This window comes from Podarcis filfolensis (genome assembly GCF_964270895.1).
Source record: "Podarcis filfolensis genome assembly, chromosome: Z".
NCBI classification, from domain to species: domain Eukaryota; kingdom Metazoa; phylum Chordata; class Lepidosauria; order Squamata; family Lacertidae; genus Podarcis; species Podarcis filfolensis.
Genome location: NC_139617.1, coordinates 19,434,452 through 19,442,221, shown reverse-complemented (window position 1 = coordinate 19,442,221; position 7,770 = coordinate 19,434,452). Strand labels below are relative to the sequence as shown.

The window sequence follows — 7,770 nt, the reverse complement described above, 5'->3', positions numbered from 1 at the left end:
TATAAAGAGACTGAAGGTACATTCTTTCACCTTTGGTGGACGTGCCCAAGGATTAAGGCTTTCTGGGAGATGATCTATAATGAAATGAAAAAGGTATTTAAATATACATTTTTGAAGAAACCAGAGGCTTTTCTCCTGGGCATGGTCGGCTAATCGCTGTTAAAGAAGGATAGAATTTTTTTTATGTATGCTACAGCGGCAGCAAGAATACTTATTGCAAAGTATTGGAAGACACAAGATCTACCCACCCGGGAAGAATGGCAGATGAAGGTGATGGATTACATGGAACTAGCGGAAATGACTGGCAGAATCCGAGACCAGGGAGAAGAGCCGGTAGAAGAAGGTTGGAAGAAATTTAAAGAATATCTACAGAAATATTGTAAAATTAAGGAATGTTAGAAGGATGCTGGAATGAAGTTATGTGGTTTTAGCAGTAATGTTACAAAGGAGTATGTAAAAATGGATCGTTAACAGGTGAGAATGTAAAGTTACAATATACTAAGATAAATTATTAAGATAAAAACAAAGATGGAAAGGATTTGCTTAATTAACTAATTGAACTAGAACACAAAAAAGGGAGGTGTGAGGAGGTCAAGGAAACAAGCAAATGAAAGATAAGATATGGAAAAATTGACTTGTTTTTAATTGTTTTTATTTTTCTGTATTTTTCTGTATTTTGTATTTTTGTTTTATTTTCCTTTATTTTTGTAATTCTTTGAAATTTTAATAAATATTATTTTTTTGAAAAAACATATCCTTGGAAATCGACATTACCTTCAAGTTTTCCTTGGTGTTTTTTCCTCCTGCCATCTCCCTCCAGTCTCTTCCTGCTCTTCCTCGAGGTCTTCTACAATTACCGGTAGATCTTCTGAAAGGAAAATCAGAGAAGGCTGCCAGTTAGAGAAACTTTCTTATATACAGTGGTACCTCGGGTTAAGTACTTAATTCGTTCCGGAGGTCCGTTCTTAACCTGAAACTGTTCTTAACCTGAAGCACCACTTTAGCTAATTACCGTTTTACCGTTAAATAGTCATTATTTCTTACATCAGCACAGCACATTATTTCTTACGTAGCACATCACAGTCCCAGTAAAAAGAAAGAAAAGCATTTTATTTCATTTTTGCATTTTAAAGGTAAAGGTAAAGGGACCCCTGACCATTAGGTCCAGTTGTGACTGACTTGCCAGCGCTGTATTTAAAACGCCACTGTATTGTATACAATAGCCAGAAGAAGAAGAAAAAGTTGCCACAAAATAGAGATATTCGCAGCACGTTACAGCTCCATGTAGCTGCCCATCCAGTAGCAGACCGCAGGGACAATTACAGGCGCAATGCAATGATGCCACAGATAATTCTACGATAATTTGCAGCATATTTAAATCCTTTTTCCTTCAGCAAGTTTACGCGTCAACTTCCTGCAAAGTAATGTTAATAGCACGCCAAGTATAAGAACAGAAACACCCACCCATGTTGTAATTCAGTGCACGCTTGGAAGACCATATAAATAGGCAGAGGGTTTGAACGGATGGATTTTATTTCTATGACACTTTTAATTCAAAAGATCCCAAAGCGGCTTACAAACAATAAATAACAGTAACATGGTAGAACATCTATCTTACAGTGCATTAAAATGCCCATACAAATAATGTCTGTGACATTACGTGAATTAGGAACTACCTGAGTGCACAACACTCTTAGTACTTTTTTTTTTTTTGCATTACAGCCTGACAAACAAAATCGAATATGCAGAGAGTTAGGATGTATTTAAACATCATTGCATTTTTACAAGATAGCAAACTGCAAAAACAATAATCAATAATTGCAGCAAAAGCAGGGGTGGAGGATGTCCTTAGCACTTGTGCATATAGGGCTCCTGATCTGCCCAGAGGTTTGCAGTTCTTACAGCAGAACCAGACTACCATTCAACCAACATCAGTTGCTGAAAAGGATAATTTACTATGAACGCCCCCACCCCCCGCAAAATGGGGTCCCCTCCAAACCTGTGCTAGCCTTGCTGAAAGGCAGGAAAGCTCCTTAACCCTCCCATCACCCAGGCCCGGGGGAAGGTGTTGGCTGCCAGTCCTCCCTGCAACTCTCCCTCCCTGCTGCCCCCACAACTGCCATCCCTGCTGGTGGGACAGCGGCCAAGGGTGGGAAACGGGCAAATGGGGGGGGGGCCAGCAGCCAATGCTGCTGCTGCTCCCTCCTAGTGGTGCAACTGAGTCATTTTTTACTCTGTGGCTTTTTTTCACGGATGTCCACAGGGGGGCAGTCAGCTGTGCTGTGCTTGGAGCCCCGTTTTCTCCCCTGGAGACCCCTCCCCCCCCAAAAAACCAGATGTCCCTGGAGGCCCTATTCGCCCCTGTCTCTCTCCTGCTGCTGGTCAGCAGAGCCAAGGCAGAGCCTTGAACGGGGGGGGGGGGGGGGGGATGGGGATGGCAGGCAGTCACAAAAGTTGGGGTTGTCAAAGGTGTTGCTTGGCTTTCCCAGATTAAAACATATCCCACCTTCATCTCCAAAGAGCTCAAGAGCTTCCACTGAAATGAGGCTGCATTTTAAGTTGTACTTTAATCCTGCTTTTAAGTTGTATTTTAATTAATTGTTTTTGTACTTGATGTTAGCCGCCCTGAGCCTGGTCTTGGCCAGGGAAGCGGGGTATAAATAAAACTAACTAAATAAATAAATGAAGTAAATAAGGTGGCTCCATGATCCTCTCCTCATTCAGCCCTGTGAGGTAGGCATAGGCTGAGAGGCAGCTCCCGGCCCAAGGTTACCCCTGTGAGTTTTTTTGGCCCAGAGGGGATTTGAACCCTCTCATGTCCTGGACCCACACTCTAACCACTACACCACACTGTTGCGTCTTCCCCTGGCTTGTTCAATGGTCTGGGCCCAAACCTCACCTAGAGGCAGGAGGTGATAGAGCCTCCTCCTTTCACACACCCTGGGGCAGTTGCTGCTGCCCTTCCTCCTCCCTTTTGCCGCTGGCGCAGATGCCCACAAGGAGGCAGAGGACAGTGGCACTGAGCAGAAGGGGAACAGACGGCTGACCAGCAGTAGGCGGGGAACAGGAAACAAGTGTATGGAGTGCCAGTTTTTCTGTAAGGACTGGTCAACTTCTGCCAGCTCATTGTCTCACATGGAAGTGCTCCTGTAGATGCTGAGGTTGTTCACAGAGCCTCTTTGCTGCTGTAACCACTGCTATGTAACCACCACCTTGCCCATTCCCACAGGGCTCCATCTGCACCCCTGCTCAGCTCACCCAGGATTTTGCTTGTTTGAGAGAATGAAAGTGAACAGGCAGCAACCAGGAGGAGAAGGAGGAAGAGGAGGACCTGCTCTGTGCAGGAGAATGGCAGCCTGATGATGGCATTGGCCTATGACCAGGGCAAGCCCAAGACATTTCGGCACATGAGGTGAACCACAAAATAGAGCTTCCCCTCCTTGCCAGGGAGTTTCTATGCAACACACACGTGACAGGCTGTATGTAACTATATAAATTCTTTTTTAAAATTCTTTTTCATTCTTTTAAAAATACAGTTCAACATATCATATCATTGACCAGGAGATACAATTCTTATATCAATCTTTTAAGAATTCTGGTGTTCCTTGTATGTAAGTTTCAGACAAAAGTTCTAAGTCTTTCGTCTTACACCTGCATACAAGGAATGCCAGAATTCTTAAAAGCATCTTCACATGGAACATTGCAAGATTGATATAAGAATTCCACATCGTGGATATTGCTAACGTAAGAACTAAATAGATTGTATCTCCTGGTCAATCTGCTGGACTCTAATTTCTTATAATATGTTTTTGATACGTCGGTCTACAGAACCACGTATTTTGATATATGTTGAATCGTATTTTAAAAAGAATTAAAAAGAATTTTTAAAAAGAAGTTATATAGTTACATACAGCCTGTCACGTTGTGTGTGTTGTTTAGTTTTGCATTTACGTGACAAAGTGTTTGGTAGTGTTTTGAAGGGAGTTTCTATGGCCTATGTTATTGACAACCAGTCTGGGATTGCTTTTCGGCAAAAACAGAATGCAAACACTGAAGCAAACACGAAACGAAAAAATGTCCCGGGAACACTGGAGCAACAACAACAAAAAAGTGCCTCCGATTACGACGGCTTCGCCAGATCCTTACATTTTAACGTTAACTCCTATGCCTTTCCCGCAGCTCCTGCCCCGCACATGGATGAGCCTAACAGCTGCTGTCAAGAACCGGAAACCGATACGCAGAGACTGCAGCCCCTTGAGCCGAGCGACCAACTAACTCCAAAGAGCCCTACAATCATCGATCTACATAGGGGGCGGGATTACAGCCAGGCGTTCCTTCTCCCGTGGGATGACCGCCATGTGCGGGGCACGGACAGAAATGCCACACGGTGGAACGCCCCCCACCCTCGTTCTGTCTCTGAGCCTTGGTCGCACGAACGGTTAAAATAGCAACCGGACGTGACTTAACAGTTTTATTATGACTTTCCTCTTTGCTTCTACCAAAAGAGTTATTTTCCTGAGACCACTCTGCTCCGCGCACTCTATGGTCGCTGGGTTCCTCCTCCTGCAGGGGCGGGTCGGTCTTCTAGAGGTGCGGATACCTTTGAAGGTAAGGGATGCTGAGCTGAAAGCTGGGGGGGGGGGGTGCGCGCAGCAGTAGCAGTGAAGGGGAAAGGGAAGCTGGGGTGGGGAGGAGGGTGCAGAACTTCGGAAGCATTCGTGGGGGTGCCTTTTATTGCGCTTAATTGAGACCGCTCGCCGGTAGGACATGTGAGCCCCCAGGAGAAAGTGCCCCTGAACACGCCCAGAGTGCATTTCCCACGCCGAAAAAAAGTCACAACTCATAAGGGATTGGGGGGGGGGGGAGAGACAGAAAAGGGCAGCTGGTGTAGAGAGCGCCGTGCGTGTTTTTTCAGTTTCCTCAGAAGTAAGTCCTATTGTCAGTCATTGAGGGTTACTACTGAGTAAGTGGCAGGATTGCATCCCGTAGGCAGACCTGAGCGCTCTACGCCACCCCTCCCCCCGCCACTTTTTGTTTAGATATGAAATAGTGGTATCTGTTGATGGGTTTTACAGGGGGTGGAGATTTAATTAATGTAAATTCAAAAGTACAAAGAAGAAAACATAATCATAGGAGCAGTTCAGAGATAGTATTTTCCAAATAAATAGATAGCAGATAATGAGGGGAAATAAAGGCAGAAAAACACATCATGAAAGCCAAATTTCATAACTTGGTGGCATGTTTGTATAGCTGAATCTGGCACAAAAAAATTAAATCCTACCAAACCTGTTGCTTGATTCTCGAAATGAATGCTGAGATGTCGATCCTGGGGCATATCTAGATGGAAGGGTTTGCCTGGAGAAGCTCTCCCTTGCAAATCTAATGGATGTACTCATGTTTTTATTAGCATCAAATACGTTCCCCACAATGAATCTGCTTGGGGTGAATCATGCTCCCTCTGTTCCTCCTCTGCTGCTGTCTCCAATGCAAATCAGAACTGAGAAAGGAGGGTTTTTTTTGTCATTTGTTCAGGTTGTGGGCTATATGTTTACGGTATATTGTCAGGGGCCACACAAAGAGATTGGCTGAGGTGCCTGTGCACTCATGTATGCTAACGACTTGTGTAGTCCATATTTGTTTAACGGAGTAGCCATGCTCCCCTCCTGGCTATTTTCAATGGAAATAAATATGTATAACTCTTTCTGCTATGTGCCTTGGCTCTAACAAAATGTCATTTCTACCAGCATTTTACTAGGACATTTTGTGCAAGTGGAATACAGTGGTACCTCAGGTTACAGACGCTTCAGTTTACAGACTCCGCTAACCCAGAAATAGTACCTCGGGTTAAGAGCTTTGCTTCAGGATGAGAACAGAAATCGCGTGGCCGCGGCGGGAGGCCCCATTGGCTAAAGTGGTGCCTCAGGTTAAGAACAGTTTCAGGTTAAGAACAGACCTCCAGAACAAATTAAGTTCTTAACCCGAGGTACCACTGTACTCATTTTGACTACTGCAAAAACCTGTTTGCTTCAGCCTAGCATTCCACAAGCAGCTCTTATGTCTTCCTCTCTAATACATTTGACACTATTCTTTCCCTTCCACTCTTTTCCATCTGCATATAAGGAACTGCTGGGTGCTAAGAACCACAACCTGCTAGCTTTCTACTGCGTTAAGGCAAATGGCGCAACTCTGATGAGGAGAAGAACATGACAGATGTTGGGTTATGGCTCTTTAAGATTTGAACAAAGGTCTTTCGTGGGCTTCCTTCCTAGCACCTTTTAATCTGGTAACTCAGGAATTGGACTAGAATCATTTGCGTGCAGCATGCATCTCCCATCACTGAAGTAGCCTTTGCCACATCTGAATGATGTATTCCTTGTTTTCCCTGATTTCCAAGCCATTATCCCACTCTTCATACCAGGGATAGGGTATTGGCAAAACCTATTGGTGTTTCTCAACTTTCTGACTAGTTGCAGGACCTTAGCCAGACCTAGCAGAGCACACGCAGAATCCACGGAAGCAATTGGCAACTTGCCTGCAGATAGGATAGATGAAGCAGGAACCAGGAACTTATAGTTAGGTGTTTATTATATACAGTGGACTATTTACAGGAGCAGAACACGGATCTTTAGCTAGCTCTCTCATACACGACTCACAACTCCTACACTGACTGACACACTGAACTACTGAACTCCAAAACTCTCAACTACCAGTTAGTAGGCCATTAATTATCACTCCCTTGAGAGAGCTTGACCAATCAGGGAGCGGTCTCAATGCCTCTGTTATCTCCAGGCAGACTTACTCCTTCAGATTGCCTTCTGGCTGGCTGCCAAACCTTAATTGACTCTATGTGAGTAGCTGCACGTACACAGTTTCCCAACATAGGGAACTTCCAGATCAGGGGTGGACAACCTGAGACCCTCCAGATGTTGGACTACACCTCTCATCATCCCTGATCACTGGCTACGCTGGCTGGGGCTGATGGGAGTTGTAGTCCAGAAACATCTGGAATACCACAGGTTGTGCACCCCTGATCCAGATGAGTAACTGTTGAAATAAAAATATCTGGCTTCTAGCAAGAAGGCAACTTAATGTCCTATGAACAGGAAAGGACATTAAGTTGCCTTCTTGGTAGAAGTACCCAACGTGGTGCCCTCCAGGTGTTGTTGGACTACAACTCCCATCATCCCTGATTAATGGTAATACTTGGTAGGACTGATGGGAATTGGAGTTCAACAACTTCTGAAGGGTACCATGTTGGCTACCCCAATTGGCTTTGCGGTTTTTTTTACAATTAAGCGGTATATACAGTGTTTAAAAATAAATTACAGGCAGCAACCATTTCAGGCATGCCCAATTGATGCACACTGTGCACGCAAGCATCATGCTGGCTTACACTTGCTCTGCCAATGCCTGTGGGGGTCAGGAAAGGAACCCCCGTGCAAAATGGTGGTTGCCTGTAAGCAATTGGAAAGTGTGTTTGAAGTTGCCTTTTGGCTTTCAGGCCTCCACCAGAGAAGGGATGTCAGGCAGGAACAAAGACTTGCCTGGCTTTTTTTATGTTTGTCTGGCACATAATTTTTTTGAACTGCTGAAGCACCTGGAAGTAAATCTGAGCTCTGCTGAATGTTACATGGCTTTTAGTGTCACTGTGAGTCAGTCCAGACTTACTGGCCTAATCCTAATGTAGCTTCTCTGTGCTCTGCAGGTGCCTTGCCATCTGCTAAGTTATCAATGTACCCGTCTATCATCTTAGCTGTGGCTTGCTTTAAT

General features: G+C 44.6%; 1 protein-coding gene across 1 annotated transcript in view; it reads left to right on the top strand.

Annotated features, from left to right (window-relative positions):
- The first annotated feature begins 4,266 nt into the window (after positions 1–4,266).
- TMLHE (trimethyllysine hydroxylase, epsilon) overlaps positions 4,267–7,770 on the top strand; it is a 34,163-nt gene continuing 30,659 nt past the window's right edge. The window contains exon 1 of the mRNA XM_083596057.1: positions 4,267–4,608. The gene's annotated coding sequence lies outside the window, so the exon portion shown is untranslated. The remainder of the gene's footprint in view (positions 4,609–7,770) is intronic.